Raw genomic sequence first — 24,464 nt, forward strand, 5'->3', positions numbered from 1 at the left:
TTATAGGTGTTGCTGAAGACTGGATTCAGGATGGTAAGCCTTTTTCCTTAGGCCCAGGATCCGATGCAGAAGACACGATGAGCGTTCTGCTGCAGAGGATGCAGAGGATGCAGAATAACGCAAAGCAAGATTCATCCACCGGGTGTGGTTTAAATAGCCTCCTGTAGTGCTTAGGTGTCTCCTTCCACAGCCACGCCTAGGTAAGAAAAGAGTTCCTGCTTTCCAGAAGAGTTCCAGTGTTCTGAATCTAGGGAGTGGCTCCTGCCCCACCCAACAGGAAAAGTAGTTCCAAACAGAAGAGGATCAGAGGCTCAGCTGGCAGGCAAGTAAGCAGCATGGTCTGCTGCAGGTAAGTCCACCCAAGCATTATGAGCCCGGGGCTTCCAGCGCTGGGACTGGGCATATTTATGAGCCTGGTGCCACTGGCGCCAGGACTGGGTCCAGAAGGTCCCAATTGGGACTGGTTGGCCCTCGGAACCTGGGTTATGGATCTGCTTCCAAGGGAGTTGGGAAAACCCTGACCTTTTGGAAGCAGAGATCATGACAATACATTCCTAGTGCATATTGTTGTAGTATTGTACACTGCATGGTGTATTGATGTGTGCTTGTGCATCCATGTCTCCCTCCTAATTTGCAGGTTCATTCCTCATGTCTTCACAAGGCCGTCTACTTTGGAGATGGAGTTCATGTTGTGAGCAGTGCACTTCCAGATTTGCGTGGCACCAACACTGTACAGTTGGAAGTGGTCGATGTGCTAGCATCACCAGGTTGTAAGACTACGTATCCTTTAACTTAGTACTGTCATGTGAATGCTATGTTTGGGGTGGCTACCTGCATTGTATTGTGGTAAGTCTTTGGTCATGTGTGTTGTCAGTTCTACATTAATGGGAGCATATGGTGTGTGCCCATTTTCCATTCGGGACACTGTACTTTGTGACACTTGTGTCATGTTTTGGGGATTCCTTTGTTTGCTCTCAAATAGCATGACATGCCATGGTGTGTTGGGTGGCGGTGCTGGGGAGGTGTTGGGTGACACGGCACTGTTGTCATGTTGTATCTTGCAAGGGGGTAATGAGTTTAGCAGCATAGAAGTGTGTCTTTTGATGACAGAGCATTGGTGGTCTTTGTGTAGGTAGGGATGCACACAATGGAACACTACCAGGTGAACAATCTCAGGCTGGTATGGTTGTGACAGTTGACTGTCAGTTGACTCATCATCATTGATAGTCAGCTGGAATGTGCCAGGGCTGTGTGCACTCCACAGTGGTGTGATTTTAGGTGAAGTAATTAGCCACCAGCTGCGTACGGGCTGCCTCACCCCGTGCCCTTTCCCCTCCCATGCGCAGCGGGCGTGCATGTGGTTGGGGATGTGGGAGCACCACCATGTCCACGGGCAGGGCCCGGCGTGTTGCAACGTTGTGCAGGACACATGCTGCCACTATGATCCTGCACACTACTGGGGGAGCGTATTACAGCTGCCCGCCAGAACGATCAAAAGAGCGAAAGCGTGACTTGAGCACTCCGAATGTGCGCTCCACTATGCCCCGGGTTGCAATATGGGCTGTGTTGTATCTTACCTCGGGTGGCGTGGTGGGGTTCCGAATTGGCGTCATCATGTGGGTGCTCAGAGGGTAGGCACTGTCCACTGGGGAGGTGGTGATGGGTATCATTAGTGGGGTTGTGACATTACTCAGTATCTGACATGCATGCATGTGCTGTGGCATTTATACTCACCAATCAGCCATGTATCGCCATGCCGACGAGCTTCTAGGTCCCGGTTTAGGGTTGACATTCTGTAAATGAAACTGTCGTGGGTGGACCCTGGATAGTTGGCATATACTGAGGTGATGAATCCCTTGGCATCACATACTACCTGGACATTGATGGAATGCCAGTGCTTGCGGTTTCTATAGATGTGCTCAGATGCCCTGGGGGGACGTAGAGCCACATGGGTGCAGTCAATGGCACCTAGCACTTTGGGGAAGTGTGCTACCCCGTAAAAATCCTGTACGACAGCCTGCCTTTCTGCAGGTGTTCTGGGCAGGTATATGTGCCTGCGTACTGATGGGCGTGCAGTCATGATGGCCAAGACCTGGTGTAGGCAGGGTGACTGCGTGGCCTCTGACACCCCCCCCCCCACTATGGCACTTGTCCGCTGAAATGATCCAGTGGCCAAGAAGTGCAGTACATTAAGGACCTTCTCCAAGGGGCTGAGTGCTTGGGAGCAGAGGGTGGGTGATGTGAGGTCATCCTCCCACTCACTGACCAGGTCGAGTATTATGTGAGGTGGAAACCTGTACCTCCCATACACCTGGTCATCAGGCATCCCAAAAAGGCTGGTTCTGGGTGTAAAGATTCTGCGCCTGACTATCCTCCTCCTCCTCCTCCTCCTCCTCCTCCTCCTCCTCCTCCTGCGGTATCCCACGGCCACTGCTGCTAGGAACGGTATATGGCGTCTGAGCTTGTTTGTTGTTTGCGCGCACTTTTATGCTGCACGGGTCGACGTACGCCTGCCTGCTACCTGCTTGCGTACGTGTTTCCGGATTAGCGCGTCTTTTTTGGCGTGTGCGTGTGGGCGTTCCGCGCATTTGCCTCCTGTACTTCCACGCCCACCACAGTAATACACGTACCCCGCTCGCCCAGGCCCAATCGCGTGCAAAACTTCCCGCGAGCCCCTGAATTACACGTTCCCCGCTCGCCCAGGCACAAACGCGTGTGAAACTTCCCGCGCACCCCCGAAATGCATGCTATTTTTGACACAGCGGGTGTCCGTGTTTGTTGCGTATCCCTTTGCACGTCATTTGTTCTAGAGGGCCACAGTATGGGACATTCATCAGAGCTGTATATACGGCTTTTTGTTAGCGCACATTTTTTTAATGCGCAAGGACGCTACCGCCTGCCTTCGTGTGGCGGACATGTGTTGATGTACATAGTTGACTTTTGGTTTGTGTCGTGGGATCGCCATTTCACTGCTGGGGGGTGGGTGTGCAAGGGGACAAGAGTGGGGGCCTGCTGGCAGGTGCCCCGCACTTCTGGGGGGTGGGGGTGCAAGGCAACAAGAGTGGGGGCCTGCTGGTAGGTGCCCCGCACTGCTGGGGGGTGGGGGTGCAAGGGGACATGAGTGGGGCATGAGTGTGGGCCTGCTGGCAGGTGCCCCGCACTGATGGGGGGTGGGGGTGCAAGGGGACATGAGTGGGGGCCTGCTGGCAGGTACCCCGCACTGCTGGGGGGTGGGTGTGCAAGGGGACATGAGTGGGGGCCTGCTGACAGGTGCCCCGCACTGCTGGGGGGTGGGGGTGCAAGGGGACATGAGTGGGACATGAGTGTGGCCCTGCTGGCAGGTGCCCCGCACTGCTGGGGGGTGGGGGTGCAAGGGGACATGAGTGGGGGCCTGCTGGCAGGTGCCCTGCACTGCTGGGGGGTGGGGGTGCAAGGGGACATGTGTGGGGGCCTGCTGGCATGTGCCCCGCACTGCTGGGGGGTGGGGGTGCAAGGGGACATGAGTGAGACATGAGTGGGGGCCTGCTGGCAGGTGCCCCGCACTGCTGGGGGGTGGGTGTGCAAGGGGACATGAGTGGGACATGAGCGGGGGCCTGCTGGCAGGTGCCCCGCACTGCTGGGGGGTGGGGGTGCAAGGGGACATGTGTGGGGGCCTGCTGGCATGTGCCCCGCAATGCTGGGGTGTGGGGGTGCAAGGGGACATGAGTGAGACATGAGTGGGGACCTGCTGGCAGGTGCCCCGCACTGCTGGGGGGTGGTTGTGCAAGGGGACATGAGTGGGACATGAGTGGGGGCCTGCTGGCAGGTGCCCCGCACTGCTGGGGGGTGGGGGTGCAAGGGGACATGAGTGGGGGCCTGCTGGCAGGTGCCCTGCTCTGATGGGGGTGGAGGTGCAAGGGGACATGGGTGGGACATGTGTGGCCCTGCTGGCAGGTGACCCGCACTGCTGGGGGGTGGGGGTGCAAGGGGACATGAGTGGGGGCCTGCTGGCAGGTGCCCCGCACTGCTGGGGGTGGGGGTGCAAGGGGACATGAGTGGGGGCCTGCTGGCAGGTGCCCCACACTGCTGGGGGTGGGGGTGCAAGGGGACATGAGTGTGGGCCTGCAGGCAGGTGCCCCGCACTGCTGGGGGTTGGGTGTGCAAGGGGACATGAGTGTGGGCCTGCTGGCCGGTGCCCCGCACTGCTGGGGGGTGGGAGTGCAAGGGGACATGAGTGGGGGCCTGCTGGCAGGTGCCCCTCACTCCTGGGGGGTGGGGGTGCAAGGGGACATGAGTGGGGGCCTGCTGGCAGGTGCCCGCACTGCTGGGGGTGGGGGTGCAAGGGGACATGAGTGGGGGCCTGCTCGCAGGTGCCCCACACTGCTGGGGGTGGGGGTGCAAGGGGACATGAGTGGGGGCCTGCTGGCAGGTGCCCCACACTGCTGGGGGTGGGGGTGCAAGGGGACATGAGTGTGGGCCTGCAGGCAGGTGCCCCGCACTGCTGGGGGTTGGGTGTGCAAGGGGACATGAGTGGGGGCCTGCTGGCAGGTGCCCCTCACTCCTGGGGGGGTGGGGGAGCAAGGGGACATGAGTGGGGGCCTGCTGGCAGGTGCCCGCACTGCTGGGGGGTGGGGGTGCAAGGGGACATGAGTGGGACATGAGTGGGGGCCTGCTGGCCGGTGCCCTGCACTGCTGGGGGGTGGGGGTGGAGGGGGTCATGCGTTGGTGATCAGTAGTGCAAGCTGACATGTGGCTTGCCTGGGGGGCATGGCCTTGGTGGATGGGCTGCCTTCGGGACATGGAGTCCCCTGTGGTGTGGGCTGCCTGCAGGGGCCGTGGAGGGTGTAGAGGGAACACCTGGGAGGACCCACACTGCCAATTCACGTGTAGGACTCCCCTGCACCCCAGATATACACGTACCCCGCTCGACCAAGGCCAATCAGGTGGGAAACTTCACGCGTACCCCAGGATAACACGCACCCCACTCGCACAGGGCCTATCGTGTGTGAGACTTCCTGTGAACCCGAGATTCACATGTACCCAGGCCAATTGCGTGTGCAAATTCACGCGAACCCCAGGAATATACGCACCCCACTCTCACAGGGCCTATCGCGTTTGAAACTTCCTGCAAACCCCTGAAATACACGTACCCCGCTGCCCCAGGCCCGATCGCGTGTAAAACTTCCCGCGCGCACACGAAATGCGCGCACACGAAATACGCGCACAAGTTAATTTTTCACACAGCGGGTGACGCCGTTTGTCGCGTACCCGTTTGCATGTCATTTGTCCTAGGGGCATTCATCAGAGCTCTATATTCGTGCTTTTTGTTAGCACACATTTTGGCGCACATTCTTTTCAGCACAGGGACGCTACCGACTGCCTTCGTGTGGCGGACAGGTTTGGGTCAGTGCACGTCTTTGCCCGTGCGCTGGTTTGCCCTATTCGATTCCATGAATACGTGTTGTAGGCGAGCGTGTGGGCGTTCTGCGCACTTGCCTCCTGTACTTCCCCCGTGACGCCCACATTTTCACGAGTTGTTCCCCATTCCGAGTGTTACTCCCCGTGTTCCGCCTACTTTTGTTATGTGCGCCGCGCTATGTGCGCTTTCGCTGTGGCCTTAGCGCACGCCGTTAGATGACCTGTGCGCCGGCGTGCGCCGCGCACTTTCAGCGCACATCCCTGATTTTACTCGTGTACGGACTTCCATGAATCGATGTGCGCTGGTTTCCCTGCGATATTCGCACTTGCACTGCGATTTTCGCTCTTTCACTGCGAATCGCACGTTTAATTCAATGAATTGGCCAGTAAATGCGCAATACACGTGGAAATTATACTCTGCCTACAGAAAATACATACTCCCGGCAAAAGACAATTCTTTGATGCAAGTCATCTCTGTGTACATGGCTACTACAATCTGCAAAAACATGCAAAGGTGGCAGCATTAAGTCCAAGAAGCTATGAAACTCAGTGGTTTGTCGGTGTCCCTATTAACTAGAAATCCATCTAGGAGTAAGGATAAACTTTGGTTACATGACTGGATCTCAACAAGAGACAACTTTATGAAATTGAGGTTATTTAGAGATCATAGCTTTTTGCAAAAGAAACTCAATTCTGTAAAGCCATTATTTAAAGAAATGTCAGCACAAAAACGGAGAAATCAGTTCATGAGATTTAGGCTGAATCTATGGCACACCAATGATGTGCTATATAGGCGTCAGACAGTTGGCAAAGAGACGAATAGCTTCAGATTCTGCTTAGAAACCAATCAACGTGACACTATAAGGCATTTATTAACTGTGTGTTCCCAGCTGTATGAAATAAATATTTGTATCACTTATTCTCTGAATATCGTATAACACCTGATATTCTCTGGGACGCTCTCTTTAATTGCCAATGAACATCAACTAATATCGCCATTTTGAATTATCTAGAATCCCTTCAACTCACATAGGCTGCATTGGCGATAAAAAGGGATCATCCCTAAAGACCTTATTTTTTATTTCTGGTAGTACAATAAGAGAGCCTTAAGATGTGTTGTTTATTCAAGGCATTGGCAATTAAACTAGTGCTTTCTTACTATATTGCACATCATGATTATTTGAATTTAGTCGCTGTGGTTTATCAGATGAATAGATTCAAGTAAACTCCTTTCCTTTTACCCCAAAGATTTTCAAACGATGAGCTTTCTGAGAATGCAGATATTTTAATGATTTCTTTTCACACTCCCTTATTATGCGTTTCAATTTCCACCAACTTAATAATTTATGAGAGTTTACCTTTGTTAACATTTTTACTGAAGATTGGTTTATACTGACACAAATGTATTCCATTCATATGCCTGCATTCTTTCTATTTGCATTACATCAATCATGTCACAGCTTTAGGCATTGGATAAGCATTAGAACTATTTAAAGCTATGAATCTATTTAAAAGGTACCACTTTTTGTACCGTTATTCAATCTCTCTCAGGTACATGCTGCTTGTATACATGCTTCTTAATTACTTATTGATTTTAGTACATTTTAGTTTTGATAGCGGATTTTGTTCAAAATATTTTGGAAAGAAAAAAACTTTTTTCCCCTCCCCCACTCCGCGCCCCCCTAAGCTATCTGCTGCTGTCCCCCACGTGAACATTTGAAGTTACCCTGGTCATGCAACTCATTTTCCAAGCCTTTACTACGTGGCCTGCTACCTGGATTAACATCTAACCACGCTGAATTGTCTATTTCCGCTGTCTGTGAATCTTACTTTTACACCAGCTATTGTTTAGTCTTACACAGCCTTTTATATTTGAACCTTACGCAATCCTGGTCATTCTCCCTAAAGATCATAATGATCTCCACCCTCTGCCTTGTGGCTCTTCTTAGTGATTGGACTTTCCCTTGGATTATCATCTCATGGTTTTCACCAGCCCTTTCTATATGGGTCTTGCACACCCAGTCATTTTGAGTCTTGGCATCCTTTCCTTAACTCCCATTGCCCGTTTCTTTTTCTCTATGCCCTTTGGGTCTCTAATGCCCTACAAAATACCAAATAGATGACTACTCCAGTGAGTATCGTACCAAAATATTGAACAAGAAAATTCAGAGGACGGAAATTGTGAATATTAAATAAGACAGTTCTCTGCATATATATGTGGTGGGGTGGGTTAGGGTAATACGAAATATGGGGGAGGGGAAAGATTCTCCCCCCACATATATATGCAACAAAATTAGTTTTAAAAATAAAGAAAAACGACTTGTTTTCGGGATTTTAATTTCGCAGTGATCACACAGATCCCTCCATGTTTATTGGTATTTTCATCGGTATCCAGTGATTCCCTCGAATACAAAGCATCGAATGCAAAAGCATCGAAAAAATGCCTTTTTAAAGTTGTACACACACAACATCAGAAAGTATAATCCAATGAACCAACACCCTTGTGGAAGTAAGAAAAAAGGAAGGAGGGGGGGAAGGGTCAAAACAGGGGAAAGGAGGGGGAGAAGAAAAGGAAAAACAAAAAACGGATACCCAACCATTTGAGCAAGGATAATATTACAAGTGTTCATTTTGTTCCCAAAATATAGCGCAGCTTGTCACTTTATGGGATCAAACGTATAACCGACTGCAATTTGGACAGCAAGAGGGTTGTACAGGTTATTACACAGAAAACCAATGCAAAGGAAAACAACTTCCAGACGTTCTGTCAGGTCTTTTTGGTTTGTCATCTGAGGGATAGAGGACAGAATTGACCAGTGCCTTCCTATTACAGTGGGGTCCAATTATATCTACTAATCCCTGCACTCACAGAAGATTCTTTCATTTGAACCAAAAAACCTTGCATCAACTCACATTCCCAAAGCATATGCATTAGGTGAGCATTCTCTCGACCGCACCAGGGGCAGTTAGAGGGACCATCATATTTAAACTTAGCGACCCTGGCCGGGGTCATCTACGATGTACCACATTGACTAAATCTCGTATTGCGCAACACATTTTACACATAACTGAGTGCCCACATCCACTGCTTGTCTGTAATATCTGCCCCCAAGTCTGTCTCCCACTGTGTCTTAAGCTTCGTAAGGTCAGTGTTTGTGTTATCAATTAGGACCCTGTACAGTCTTGACACCAACCTCCAGTCACTTTCCAGATCATACATGAGTGCCAGCAGCACATTCTGCTGTGGTTCCGCAGGCCAATTTGGCCAGGTACGCTTAGCAAATTTGGTTATCCTCATGTATTTTAGGAACTGCCCTATTGGGAGACCCTCCTTCTGTAGGAGGTCTTAAATTTCTCTATTGGTACCATTTTCAGATTCCTCCCAACATCACGCTGCCTTCAAATCCTCTGGGTCCCACAGTATACTACCCAAGATGGGGGCATGAGGAAAATAGAGGTGTTTAAGCTTCAGTATTCGTTTGTCCTCAACCAGACCGGTTTACCCACAGTCAGCAGTATTGGATAAATTACGTACTTGCTCCCCGTTGCCAGAGTGCTTCCTTAATAGTATAGGGTTTATCAGGGTATTATGCAAATTATGTTCTGTGGTGTGTTTGATAGCCATTAGGTAACGAAGCTAAGGTGAGCCGCTAGGTAGTAATATTCTAGCCGTGGTAGCTGGACTCCACTATGCTCAATGGGGAGCGACAGAATGGGGCTTGATATTCTGTGCCTCCTCGAGCCCAATAAAAAGGTTCTCAATATGCTCTCTAGGTCTCGAAAGAAAGGGGCTTTAATGTAGAAGGTGACCTTTGTGAATCCATACAGATGTTGGGGTAATATGATCATTTTCGTGATAGCTACCGTTCCCATAAGCTAGAGAGGCAGTCAGGACCAAAACACCATTGATCTTTTAACACCTTCTACCGCTCTCAGTGTGTGTAAGGCATGTGTACGGTCTGGGGTATGAGCAACTCGTATTCCTAAGTACCTAAAGGAGTCATGTCCCCACCTCAGGCCTCAGTCTAGCTCAGAAGTTGGCTTAATGTCATTTAGCCCAGCGAGGGAGAATAAGCATAATTTACGTCTGTTGAAGGTGATCCCTGAAGCCGTCTAGTATTTCTAGCAATATGGGTATGTTATGGTGCGGTTGGCATAGATACAGCAGTACATCGTCGGCATACAACGAGAGTAAGTGTGTGTGGCGTCCCCTATGCATATCTCGGCCTCATGGTACTCCTGTCTGAAGTATGCCGCCATGGGTTCTAGCGCAAGTATGTAAAGAAACGGGGAAATCAGGCTCCACTGACTGGTTCCGCTTTTGTATGTCCCACTGTCCCGCTATGTATCGCCCCGGTCGGACCCTAGCGATGGGGGAGGTATACAGTATTTTAACCCATCTCATAAAAGAAGTTCCAAACCCAAAGCCCTTAAGTGCAGCCTCTATCCACTCCCAATACACTGAATCAAAAGCTTTGACCACATCTAATGATGCTACCACGTATTTCTCCGGGCACCCGTTTGTCTGATCAATTTTGTGTTGTAATCTGCGTACATTTAAAGTGCTGCTACGACCAGGCACATACCCCGTTTGGTCTGTGTGTATTAGCGCTGCGATGCATCGATGAAGCCGAGAGGCTAGCATCGTAGTTAATAGTTTAACATCACAATTTAGCATGGCTAAGGGTCTGTATGAGTGGCATACAACCGCTGTGGATGGAGACAGTGCCGTTGGGGAGCCAGCTCCCTTACTAACCTTCCCTTCCTCAATTGGCTATGTTTTTACTTTTTCCCTTGGATCCTTTTTGAACTGTCTCGGACTTCTTGCTGACGGAAGATAGTGTATCCTAGCCACCCACACTTCTGGAGTGTTACTCTCAGGTTAGTCTTGTTTATTGTGGGGTTTACAGCATCCTGGTTCTGTTAGAGCTATATTGATTAGTTCCTCTGTTTTCTCAGCCTGGTGATTTCCTGTTATTGTGTGTTCGTGCCCTTTCCAGTGATTCACTCTTCTATATTCACCTCGATGATAAGTCTGACATCGCCCGATGACATGGCAGAGGTCTTCACGCAAATCAAACTCCTGCGCCTTATTTCCATTTAGCGTGACCTTCTAGATTAACCCTTCACCGTGCAGGACCTGGCGGAAGCAATCTCTGCATCAGCCTCGGGCAAGTCATCGGGTGGAGATGGCCTTCCAGCCGGGTTTTATAAAACTTACCAATCCACGCTAGCCCTGACGCTTCTGAAGGTCTTTGAAGAGACAACCCATCAGATGGTGTGCGAGGTTGTAGTGACTCTAGTTCTCAAACTCTGGCTTCTTTAAGACCTCCAGCTCTACTCTCAGTTGCATGCGGATGCTCCCAGACACAGCAATAATCTGGCCTCTAGTAACATTTAAGGTTTCACAAATTTATCACAGATTTGTTCTCGGAAGGCTTGGTCCGACAGTGCATCTGTGGGCATGCGCAACATCGGGACAGGGGTACGCGGCAGCTTTCGGTTCCATGCGACAATAAGCGGGGAGTGATCGGATATGACCTGACCCATGTAGTCAGCACTTGCATATTCTTGCAAGTGGTCAGTGCAGACAAATATTTCATCTAACCTAGTATGGAGGCCGTGTGGGGGAGGAATAAAAGGAATAGTCTCTCAAATCTGGGTGAAACTCTCTCCAAACATCAACCAGGGCCAGATCAAGTAGGGCGTAGTTGAGTGCCGCTGTGGTCAGGGGAGATCGGCACCTTGATTGTATAGAACAGTCACAATTAAAGTGCCCACCCGAAATAAAGAAGACATCTCTGTGGGGAGTCATACATGTGTATAATGCATGGATGTGTGCAGGTATAGCATGGTTCGGAAAATAAGAGTTTACTATGACCAGCTCTGTGTTGCCTAAATAACCTCTGAGGATAAGGTATCGACCGTCCGGAACTCAGTAGCTGAAATGGGAGCGAACCATCTACCCATATGAGAACACCCCTGGCATATCTAGAATATGGGGACCCATATACCGTGCCTCGCCAGCTTTTCACTACTTTCTCCTGTTCCTTAGCCATTAAGTGGGTTTCCTGTAATAAAGCTATTGAAATATTTTTGCGCTGAAGGCATGATTTGGTCCTATTCATGCGTATGTACGTACCAAGGCCCCTTACATTCCATGTCACAATCCTAATCTGCGGCATGGTTTACACATTTTTCTTCTACAATAGGGCTTCGGAGCACACTGTCTCCAGACCTATCTGAGTGTGGCAACATGAGTAGCTCTGCGCCTGCCACACGTGCCACGCGCGTACCTTCATTATGCAATTGCCAATATCATGTGTCACCCAATTTCCTGCAATAAATCAAGCAGTGGGCAGAAGAATTTGCGTTGGTTGGGTAGAACAGACAAAAAACAACCCCGGAACATGGGGTACCAACTGTGCCCAACAGATTTGGTCCGTTTGGGCCTACCGGTGCTTGCGTCCTTCAACAGGCACCGGCCAGGTAGATCGACAAATGTCTCATGTCGTCTGTCCAGTAGGATTGGGGTGATGTCCATTGAAGCTCCGTGGGGCTCCGTCACCGGCTCCGGAATCATAGCAACAGTTTCCACAGCAAATAGTATATCTCTCTATAGGCTTCTGCATGGCTGCTTGTCTAGTTCTGAGTGAATTACACGTCCTCACAGTGAGCATAGTTTTTACTGAACCGCGAACACGGCACGTTCTATTCAGGGGCTGTGTTGTGACGTGGGTCGACGTTGCTGATCATTTGCTGTTGAAGAGGAGGCTTCAGGTCTATCTGGACACTGCGTAGGGTCCATTTGTGTCCAAGTTGTTTTGCTCCATCCACATCGTCACAGCCTCTGGGCTGTCGAAGAAGCTCAACTTTCCCTCATATTTCACCTTTAGCCTTGCTGGGTATGCGAGCATGTATTTGATCCCTTTTTACGGAGCATGGCCTTGACATGCAATGAATCGTTTATGTTGCTGGGTATCACTGCATATTATCCCCACCAAAAATATTGCCGTATATATGATCGTCTGTAACCGCCATAGGTGATATTTGTCGGAGCATGGGGTAATTTTTGCAGTTTTTGGGAGCAGGGGTGTCCCTCGCTCCTTTAAAAATAATGCAGGGGTTCCGGGGCTGTCCCCCGCAGGTTCCATACCTTAATATTGCAGCAGAAATGTGGCAATATTTTTGCGGGGATATTAACACATGGAAACTGTTGCTGCTGTACCAAGGGTGTGTAGTCTAGGTATATGGTTACATTCGAGCCACTATTATAGGGCGTGGGGCGTGGGTGTGATCCGGATGGAGGCTGCTTTTGCAGTGACCGGTGAGCCCTCTCAACAATAAATCCCTGCAACAACTTGCCTGAGCCGACCTTATGTAGGAACAGGTTCTCTATGTAGGTCGTCGGGTCTCTGCCTTCTTCATCTTCCAGTATGCCCAGGATTCAGACATTATTTCTGCAAGAACGGCCCTCTGCGTCTTGGGCTCTATTTTCTAAGAAACAGGTCTTGGACGTGAAGGTTTTCAGCCGGGTGGCCAGATCTTCTATCGTGGCAGCTGTATCTTTCAAGAGTTCTTCGTAGTTCGTGACTCACTCTGCGAAGCATCTCACATCTTGGCGTAAGAGTTGCATATCTATTTTAACCTCGTCAATTTTGTGCTCTAAAGAAGATCTCAATGCTGCAATTGCTGCTAGGACTTGGTCTTCTTGTGGTGAGGGCTTCACTTTCTGTTGAACTCGTTCCACTCCCCAACGAGGTTGGCGTCTGTCTTCCCAAGATTCATAAAGGAGTACATGGTGGTGGCTTTCTGGTTATTCTTCGTTGGGGGCATAATGTTGCCACCGGTAGACTAGTTGTATAATGCTATCTGTGAGCACCCAGACTTAACCGCTTCGTTGTGTGCTCGACTTGGATTCGTGCACCAGCTGGACCTTTGTTACAGTTGGAACTGTCTTACCCTCACTGCATTGTTTCCAGCTGTGTTGCTGAACCAGATCAGGGGGCCAGGTATCGGTGTGCCTAGGGCTCTTCCAGGAGATAGTACCTGGTGTGCAGACAGTGTTTTCCTAGGGGAACGGTCTAGGCACATACTGGAGCACAGTAATGTCGCCCCTCAGTTGCTGCCGCAATAAGGGTGTCCCACAAGATTGTGTGTGCGTTGATTGGATGGAATGGTATGTGGGTGCGCACACTTAGTGGCCCCTGAGGCCCAGACAGGCTTCCTGGAGCCTGCTGGAGTGTTGGTCCAAGCAGGATCCTGTTGTGCAGTTCTGGCGTGTCGTGAGATCCACCAGACACCGCCCTGGTCCGCACGCTGCAAGTCGCAGAAAAGTGCTTTTGAAAAAAAGGATTCCTCTGCTACTAAGCTCCAAACAAGAGCAGTACATACATCACTGGTTGCACTCAATTAGTCCAAACTGAACCGAGTCAGCACTAATACACCACACCAAGCAGCTAAGAGCTTGGGCAAAAACCAGGCAACAATGTTCAAGACCCCCTCCCACCGCCCAGAAGACAGTACCTGGCGTGCTGAAGTAGGTACACCAAGGCTATTAGTTCAGTTACTCACTGGATTGTTAAATAGCTCAGTACGTCTGTTAATCTATGACAATCTTTAGTCATCTCCAGGAGTGTATAGGTATGGTAGGGGGTAAAATGATGGGCGCAGGCACTATGCAGGGGAAAGGGGAGTCCTGTTGTAGTAAGTATAACTGCTGGTCCACTATCTCATGTTCCAGACATAGGGTATTTATGTCCGGAACATCCCGCTCCGTTCACTCTCCCAAAACAGTGCTGAGCCCACTCTGCACAGGTCAGTGCAGTCGCCAACAACAAGAGGGGCTGCAAACTCCTGGAACGAAGCCCGGTCTCATATGCATGTCCTTCCAAGTCAAGGGGGGTTTCAGCACACTTGCTGCTCCCTCGCCGATGGCAACAACCCCGTCACTAACCTGTCTAGTGTCCACTCCGCTGCTCACTAGTCCTTGCAGGGCACCTATAAGTTATTAGCCATTTCTAGCCTCTGCACACACACAGCACCTGCCTCCAGCTGCTTTGATGTAGTCTCTAGGTCCGCAGGGGTCGGCTGCCCACACAGGTTCCCAGCGATGCGCCTCACTTTAGAAGCGTCTTCTCTCCTGGCACTCTAGTGCAGATGGATCAGTTGTCTTCTCTTTCTCTATGCTTGCGTGGCAGAGCTGTTTGCGCCAGTGGTCGTCTCTCACACCAGCACCTCGGCAACGTCTAGGACCTAAACGCTGTTCTGTGTAAGCCGCCTGTGGGGGGTGCTCACCGCTACTGCAGGGGTCCAACTGCATCAGATCCCAAGCACCCGCAAGGCATGCAAGGATCAGCTCTGCTTTCCAGCCCCTCCAGTCATACACCGCTCGGGTGCTGGTATCTCACTCCTGCACTGCAAGCTTGTATCTCAGCTTCATTTAAAATCGAGCTGCAACTATCAGACGCCATTTTATTTTCGGACATGCGTTATGCAGGTCTGGATATTCGTCGCCTCTGATGCGTCTCAGCGAAAAGCAGGCACACTCAGCACAACCCAGATCTTGTCAGGAGAGGTCACTGGTTGCATGCATCAAAGAAAGGGAGAAGAAAAGGTGGTGAAACGCTGTGTTACAGGATCATTTATCAGATAAGTGCCATGCTCAGCTCAAACACAGCCTTCCAGCATGAGCTCCAGGCCACGCCCCCATAGCTCTATATAATACACACTCACTATGTAATAAGGCTCAACTTACCCTGAACTTTATTCTATGCCTTACCCTGCAGTGTCTCTCTCGTACAGACATGTATCTCATCATTAAATATGGCCATGCTAGACACTTTCCTTCCTCCATACTTTTCGGCTTTCAGGAAAAGGGGTTGGAACTGGTGTTCCTTTTCATTCTTCCTGGTCTCTTTCTTCTACAAGCTACCTTCCTTTTTTGCAATTTGAATATCACTTCTCTTCTAAACGATTACTACTGTTTTTTTCTGATATTCTAGAACTCACAAGGTCCCCTCTCTTCATTAGGACTCTTCTTTCCTTTATTATTTGCTGTAATTATTTCCTTTAAGTTCCTGATCTATCTTCTTGAAGATTTCAATCTTCCTCTCGCCGCTATCCATGTGTCCCCTTTTCTGTATGTGTGCGAGTTGTAATACTTGCACCAATTACCAACTCCATCTCAGGTCTCTGGAATGTGGTCCCTCAGTCTGATCTTCTCTACTTTCCCCTGTTTGTACAGCTTCTGTTCACCCTAGGTCTCCCTAAGATAATTTTCTGCTTGAGATTTCTTTCTGTTGCTTCATTTCTACTTTGTATAGTAATGATCTACGGTCCTTTGACAACTGCCTTTCTCTTTGCTGTCTCATTTGCTTCACCCGATTATTATTATGAAACTTATAAAATCGCAAACTAAGACCCATAGGGCTTCTAGGCGTCTAACCTGATGAGGCTGCTAGACTCTCAACTTACTTTGCTGCCTCTATTCTTACTTCTGGCCTCCACGCTACTCTTAACACTATCCAGCCAAATGTTCCCTGCCTCACAGAAGCCAAGTCCTCAATGTTGGCTTATTCCTGTGGTCCGTTCTCTTTAACTCATCTCTTAATCATGCTAAATAGCGCTGGAAGAAGATTAAATGGCTGGCTGTTCTAGACTCTCTATCCTAATTCTATGCTTCTTATGATAACTCTTCATTTTGTGTCTACAATACAGCGCCTTGCGGATCTCTCTCACTTTGTCCCCTCATGCCCGTTGTTGGTTTCAGTTACTAAATCAAATTACTTCTCCATCTCCCGAGACTTTCTTTATCCCTCTCTCCTAATGATTTTGCTATTTACGTTAATACCAAGGTGTCCCTTATATGCTGTTCTTTTTCACCACCATCCCTTTGTTCAGATTCCAAAACAATCTTATTTTTCTGTCTGCTTCTTTGTCCACTTTCCCAACTCAATCAGATCCTCATGGTGTCAAGCTTTTTTGCTTGTGCCACATACAAGGGATTCTCTTTCTGTCCCCTCATCACCTTATGCGTCTTCCAAAGGTTTACCCCTTGTTGCTGCTTTACTTGACATTGCTTTGTAATCGGTCTCAATCAAGCATGCTACTATAATGCATAATCCCAAGAATCTTTCTTTTGATCCTTTCCTTCACCTATTTTCCACCATATTTCTTCTATTCTTCATTTTCTTTATATGGTTCTTGAACGTCAGTCTATGCTCAAGTCTCTCCCTATCTTGACCATCATTCTCTTCTATCTTCGCAGAAATCTGGATTTGTTCCTTCCCACTCTACTGAAAAACCTTTGCTTTACGTCACTAACTGCATGTCACTACAAGCATTCCTCGCTTGAGATACTGTATTTGACACTGCTGATCACACTATTCTTTCTTCTACTCTGGCTTTGTAGGGGCTGGAGTTCTATTCTTCAGTGGTTGCGTTCTTATTGCTCTGACCTGAACTACTGTTTCCTGGTCTGGTCATTCCTCTCCAGTGCTCCCACTACAATATACTGTTTCTCAAGGTTTGGATCCCTCTTCCGTTTCCTCTCCACGCTCTCTCTCTTTGTGCAATTATTTATTCCTGCACGTAATCTTGATGTTATTTTGGGCTGCTCTCCCTTTTTCCTCTCAAATATGTAACATTTTGTCCTGCCACTTCCCTCTTTAGAATGTCCGCAAAGCTTGCCCTTTTCTATCATTTTATAAGAGTCTTTTGTCCTCACTGATTTTATCTCCCCTCGATTACGGTTCTGAACTATTGATAGAGCTTCCATATTACTCGCTGGCTCGTCTACGCTTGATTTATATTTCTTCTGTCTCCGGAACTCAAATGGTACTTCACATTTGATTATTATTCCATTTTCTCTGTATTGTCTGTAAGAGCGTCCATGGCTTAGCGCCTCCATATCAGTCGTCTCACTCTGCATCTCAATCTCACTTCCTTCTCACAGCTCCCAAGACTCCTTGTGCTTAGTTTGGTTTCAGCACCTTTTCTCTTGTGGCCCAAATCGCTATTAAACAATAGGCACTCCCAATTAAATCTTGCTTTTCAATTTTTCACTCACAAGTAAGAGTATTTTCTTTCACTCTCCTCAGTTTTTCAATTATTGTAATTGTATTGATTTATTTTGCTTTGGTGAAAGCGCTATGGCAGATCTGAAAATGAGAGGGGCAGGTTTGTTAGTGGGAGGAGAGGGAGAGTCTATGAGTGCTTTTGCTATGGTGCTTGTAGTTTCAGCTCAGAACAAAATGGCCACTGTGGGTGGGTTTGCTTCTAGGTGGTTTGTCTGGTGGGCATACAAAGACATTTGTGTCCAAATGGGAGGTCTTGTGTGCCTGGGCCATAAGGATTGTGAAGAATCCTGCGGATCCCTCACTGAAACCCTGCCTAAAGTCTCCTCCCAGGTGGTCAGGGGAAGGCAGGTGCTTCCTGATCCCAACAAATTCCTTCCTGAGTCCCTAAGAAGAGGGAAGCCTATTGCTCAAATGTACTTGCAATACTGATGCACGCAGTAGTGCAGACGGGCGAAAACGGGGTCTCTTGTAGGGTCTGTAGCAGCTCAGGAAGGTGGGTGAAGTGATGCAGAATATGTTCCCACTATTTATGGAGGGTCGCCCCAAGAGGGCATAACATGTTCCAGGAGTTGGCAATAATTCAATAGCTCAGGCTATCTGTGGAAAGGAGAGGGGCCTGCACGGGCCAATCTTGCGTAAAAATTGATGGGTGAGCTAGGGGCCACTGGTGATGGTTGCAAATACTCACCGACCACTAGCGCAATCCGGACCAAACTTCGGCAGTCGAGACCAATTCGGTTGCAGGTTCAAATGCGACAATTCTATCGGCTTTCAGCAACAAAGTTACAGCGTTGATTCCCAAACGGGACAGTGGCGATTTCTACGCTCCTGGTGGATGGATCAGGCCAGTTTCACTGCAGCAGGCTTCAGGGCACAGCTGCAAGGCACCTACAAAGTTTGTCACCACAGCTGGGTGACACGTTAACCATGTGTACTCTGGTTCGGACGCTTTCTCTTTACTCCAGACCTGGGAATGCCAAGTGTACAAAATTCAGTGTGAAAGTGCCGTGAACACAGAGCTTACGATGTACCAAGTTTCAAGGGCCTCCTCGAAATGGCGGCGGTTTCAAAGAAAAGGTCCTGCGCAAGCTGGTCAGCCCACTTGTTGGCGCAGGGACACTTCGGAGAAGGCTCTCTTGCAGGGTTTGATGAAGGTGCCCAGAATAGTTGGTCCCACTATTCAAATGAGTCGAAGCGTCTTCGCAGACCTTCTAGTTCAATCGGATGCAGAGGGGTCCGCGGGATGACAGCAGGCTCAGGGTCCCAAACCGTCCAGCGGGTCACCAGCGGTTTTTCGACTCGGGTTCTTAGTTTCAGGATACTTGGATCCTATCCTTCGTTCAGTGAGAACTACAGAGATCGACATGGTATGGGTGTTTGGAGCCTTCTTTCATCCAAAATCTCCTTCACGCCAAAATGAAGAGGACCCAATGAGGGAGCTGCTAACATACAGGCATACCATATGTGGACCAATATGGACCACGGTGGTCCCAGGCATTAAAAGCATTCAAGACTCTCTGGCAATACAGGATGTGTATTGGAACCAGACAGTCCAACCCACATCCTGGAAGCACACACACAAGGCATGCAGAAGCCCACGAAAGATTGGCATTTCGCGGGAGAATGCATGCCCAAATAAGGACTGACCCGGGTCGACTCGACCTAGGGAAGGTGAAGGGGCAAGATGGCTAAAGGACAGGACAAAGAACCTCGTGGCATTGCCATTTTGGAGCCAAGCCGCCTATTTGTGCCAAACGCAGTAACCACGGTTTACATGGTATGAAAGGGTTACAAATATAAGAAAAGATAAGCTGCTACCAGCCCTGTCCAAGGCACATCTGCACTTCTCCTAAAAAATCCTAGAAATTACAGGAAGAGACCCAAGTGCACTAAGGTACATTGTGCACTTGCAACGTGTTGCAGAAAAGTTGCAACATTGGCAAGGACTAAGGAAGACAAAGTCTCCCAGTACTGACTGCCTTCCAGTGCATGTCAGTTTCCCCATAATAAAGGTGAGCAAAGAGTGCAGCTGAAGGCTTTGCTCCTCTGGCAAAGTCAGACTATGGTGTTAAACAGCAGCAAAACGTGGGGGGGGGCTACACAACTGGGGGGAAAGATTCACATAAATGGGAATCTTTCCTAACAGTCGGGCAATGGAAACCAATGGCTCACACCAGAAGCAAATTGCTAAACCTCTGAAACATAAAAGGCTGCAGCAGGAGAAGGGAGAAGGAAGGAACTGGAACAGGAATCGGAGGGCTGCGAGCACAAGGCTGGCAATTCACGAGAAAGTGCGATCACAGAAAGGCCGCTGAAGCGTGAAGCCAGCAGATTTCACCTGCAAGTTCTGAGAGGGTCCTGTGGTCTCAAAATCTGTATTGGCGTGCCGCAGTGAGGATGATGTGCTGAGAGTGGAGCTTTCCCCAGGTGCTCTGTGTGGCTGTGATTTCAGAGCTGTGACCGTGCTGAAGCCTGAGGCCTGTAACAGAAGACAAGCCGAGTAATTGAGGAGTAAAGGAGACTCCTAATTTGCATGGCGGGAGCGGAGACATCCGTGTTGCAGAAAGGTGTGGGTCCCAAGAGTGCCCAAAGCAGTAGTATCAGTTGAAATCGGGAAAGTGAAGCAGCCCGCAACTGCATTGTTCCTGGAGCTGGTGAGTGAAGCCCAGCGTTCAGGTTCACTCTGCAAGCCTTGCCGGTAACTTACCAGTTCGGAAGTAACTCGCTTAAGTTCAAAAGAGAGTATAAACTGTTAGTCGTCGTGGAAATTCCTTTTAATAATGGAAATGTAACACACGCACTATTAGTGAGAGCAATAGTGTTCGCGTAAGAAGAAAACCCTATTTCCATAGTCGAACAATGAACCGTTGCCAGAGTGGTCGCGTGCCTCTAATAAAAAAGGAACGTCCGTTAAATACCCATTCCAAAAAACCAACGTTGACGTTCACAAGTGAATGCATCAAAGGAAGGTTGTGGCCAAATGTATTTCCCTAAAGAAGTCTGAAACCGTCTGCACAATACTGAATAGAAATACTATCACTGGCATCTCTTAAAGGTGAAAGATCCATTTTAAAGAGTGGTCGCGTGTGCTTAAATCCATTTTTCCTTTGAAGACTAAACCTTATTTATTTCTTAAGCGTCGAAAGCCTGCAGGCATTGGGGCACTACACAAAATATAAAAACAAAAAAGACAAGATATCATAACAACATAAATCTTCATACTAACATGGTCATTTTTAAAACAACAAAAAGGATAGAAATCTAATCAATTATAAGCATTAAATCCGAACAACCCTTGGGTAAATAGTGAGAAATATGGCAGGTTACTGGCCCCACAGCCTACTATAACACAATCCATGTTTTCCTGGGTACATCTATCTATTTCCAACCTACAAAGCATCTTAAAGTCCGAGTTTCTAACCACCCCTGATCCAGTCCTTTGACGGAGCCATGCCATTACTTTATTGCATAAAGATTTTCTAAATTCTTTCCCACAAGGTTTCTCAACATTAGTAATAACATTCCTACGGTCAAAACAAGGTCCATTGTGTTCTTATGCAAATTAATAAGGGGGGGGGGGTCCTGGGAGTCCCTCTGCCAGGCATTAGTTCTGGTTACGAGAACCTTACCCAGATTCTTTAGCTCACTATCTTTCACAGAAGAGAAATATCCAAAACGTATCAGTCTTTGTCCTGCCCTGGGGCAGTCCAGCACCAAAATGCTAGGCAATTCTCCTCTGAACAAGAGTACCAACAGCAGCCCCAGGCACGTGTTTCGTTCTGGTTGGACCTTATCAGTGGGGTGGAGCTGTGCCTCTCTAAGAATAGTGAGCAATGGGTCCACTTCTGGATTCCCCTAATAACTTAGGGTGAGACCCAAATTTAATTAAATGATGTAAATTAATAAGGGGAGTCCTGGGAGTTGTCCGCCAGGATGGAGATTTTGGAAGCCAGCAATTGCTCAGGTACTAAAGGACATAAAAGTGATTTTATGACCAGGGGGTTAATAGGTGCTTCAGAACACAGATAGCCAGATTTTATCTGTGTGGGTTGTATGGGCTTGTTTATTCTCTCCTGTTGGTAATCCGTCTGGCAGAAATTATCCACTTTAACTGAACTGAAGTTGGAGAAAGTTGATCAGTTTGACAAAGTTGATCCATTTTCATAGGGCAATAGGTCTCACTGTAATTATCCATTAAGTCCAACCCTTTACAAAAGTCAGAAAAGTTGTTACACATGTTCGGTTCCTTAAAGATGTTAGCCTTAACTCGCGTCCATTGATCAGAAGAAAAATGCTCTGGTGGACTTCTCTCTGGATCCATCGATAACTGAGATGCAAAGAGAGTCAATGGCTCAGGGTTAGCCCCAATCTCCATTACTCCTAATGAGCATGTTACAATGGAGGAAGCTGCCCTGGGGCTCTCATTATTCATGGGGAGATTTCCAACATTAATAGCCCCCAGGTCTTTTACTTGATGTGAGGAATCATTACACCCGTCATCTGGGTCAGAGTACTTAATAAGAGTATCATTATTCCCCAGGCACAATCTCTGCCTTCTGCGTGCACTCAGCGCTGGGACCTCAGCTAAACGATCCCTATGAGATACCAGAGAAGCAATCACAGTTGCAACATTTAACACAGCTATATCAGAATCCTGCTTAGGTGAGGGAACAGTTTTTACCAGCAGTTCTTTTTTTAAACAGACATGATGTACTGAGAGAAGCACAACACCCGTTAACAACACAGGCTAATAGGGCATTGAATGAGGCATATTAATGGAGTATAACACTTCGGTACTCATACAGGAAAGAATATCTAAAAGCTCTTTGGCTGCCTGCCAAGGTGGGACGAGTGCTCCCCCAGAACTGGTGTCCCAATGGCATAGAACCACACTGGCACCGAAAGCACCCGCATGCCGAGCCCGCCAAACACACAGCCTAAGCACACCGGAACACTGAAATTCCACTACCCACAGCAGCCAGCTCTGTTGCACAGCATCCAGCAGCGTGAGGAGCCGAAACAGTAACTGAGGAAAGAACCCAAACGTCTGGAAGCAGAACGTCAAGCGGCACCACAACCGAGATTGCAGCCGCTTCCGACGTCAATCTGTTCAGCAATTGGGGAGGGAGGACCAATCCAATGTGCAAAGGACAATACCACCTTGTGGTATTCAGAACATTTATTATTTAAATTCAGAACTTGTTGTACTGACTAGAAGTACAATCATTACCCAAGCTAAGAGGCAAACCCTTTCCATAGTGAAACCAATACTGTTAAGATATACACACCACATCTGCAAGGTAGTTAAAGGTCCAATATCCTCCGATACAAGTGTAGCATTGTTACCTGAAGCTGGAAGAGCGGCAATGCAGCTTCAGGGTTGTTACTGGAACCAAGAAGGTGTGAACAAAGCTGGGGGAGGGAGCTGAGTGCTTGTAAATGAGTCATACAGAAGAAGATAATATGTAATGCTGAAGCTGAGAGAACGTCAGTCTTGGATCAGAGGCAGGTTATACTTGTGGTAGTGAGGCAGACAGAAGAGGCAAATAGGCTGCCCTTTTCTTGGAGTAAAGGAAAGAAGAGTGCCTTACCTACCTGTAGAGCTCGAAAAGTCTTGACTTTATATGCCTAATAATCCTGATGTATAAAGTTGTAGAAGAAGCAGAAGTACCTGAACTGTGGTGGTGAATAAAATGTCAATGGATGTCAAACTGAAGTTGGTTGAGGTAGTAGCATACTGCGGAACAAAGGAGACAGTTCCCACGGTAACAGTAGTAGAAGGGTGGTTTTCAAAAGGAAAGCAACAACCCAAAGAGAAGCATCCTGACAAGCATACCAAATGTACTACTGCAGAGGTCTTAATCAGTTGTAAAGTCGTAGCAGAAGAAGTTATTAACCTAATCTTTGGACTGTGGCAATTATCTCGGAAGAAGACATCCAAGATTACCAGTGGTGCCATTTTCATGGCTGAAATTGGAAAGAAATCTGAAGAAGTGTTACCAGTGGATTTTTGTTTAATAAACTTTTGTGTTCACTTGGAACTCAAAAGAATTGGTTCAAGACTTCTTTTCCTTTGAACATTTTGGAGAATTTATTTAGGAAAACTCTGGGGAAGGGATCACAGGACAGGTGAAGGTCATACAAAATACTGGTTAAATATTGTTCATTCTTTTATGTTATTTATGATGTCCTTTGAATATTTTGTTGTTTAGTGTGAGGACCAGGTTGTTCATGTTAGGAGTAATTTTCTTAGCCTTTAGACCAGGTACGGAATCCCTCGATAGAAGGAATAGCGAGGATTTAGTTGCCAAATTTTTCGTTAATAAAAGATCTAATCTTAGTTCTTCGCCTCGCATTACTGACTCCTCGCAGGATCCACTGGCCATGTTGAGATTGTGAGAGTTATTGGGGTGGCGTCTAAGCCTATGCAGTATTCACACCATGGAAAATGGGAGAAATATTAATAGCAAAATCTGACGGATGTGTAATGATCCAACATTCCAAGCATGCACACCTTAAATATAAGTGAGGCTAGACTCAAGGCACACAATTTAAAACCGTGCAGGATTAGCACGGAACACCAAAGAACTTTTCATAAAGCAGGTATAATCAACTGTAATCATTGCTGGATGTGTGGTCAGCAAAGGGAGTTAAACAAAACAGTGTATTCTGGGGAGCTGTCTGTGACACAAGAGCTGCACAAGCTGGCGTCTACTTAAAACAGAAATATTGGCAATTCAACATAATTTCTCTGAAGAAAACGGCCTAGGCAAAAATACAACAAGATGGGTGTCAACAGCACTGAGGATTTCCAAGGTGTGCATACCTCAGCTCTGGACAAGAAGGTCCCGCCCATATGTGCAAACTATGCTTTCAAACATTACGAAACAATTATTAAATTAGTTACCAAGTAGTCTATTTCACAGAAATACTGTGACACTTGCTAGAAAAGATTCTCTGACACACCCTGTTTACAATCACCACCAT

General features: G+C 48.0%; 1 protein-coding gene across 1 annotated transcript in view; it reads right to left on the reverse strand.

The window, feature by feature from the left end:
* Window positions 1-24,464, reverse strand: part of FANCM (FA complementation group M) — a 1,896,264-nt gene that overhangs the window by 1,866,548 nt on the left and 5,252 nt on the right. The window lies entirely within an intron of this gene.

This window comes from Ambystoma mexicanum, chromosome 14 (genome assembly GCF_040938575.1).
Source record: "Ambystoma mexicanum isolate Mex_15411 chromosome 14, UKY_AmexF1_1, whole genome shotgun sequence".
In the NCBI taxonomy this organism is placed as follows: Eukaryota; Metazoa; Chordata; class Amphibia; order Caudata; family Ambystomatidae; genus Ambystoma; species Ambystoma mexicanum.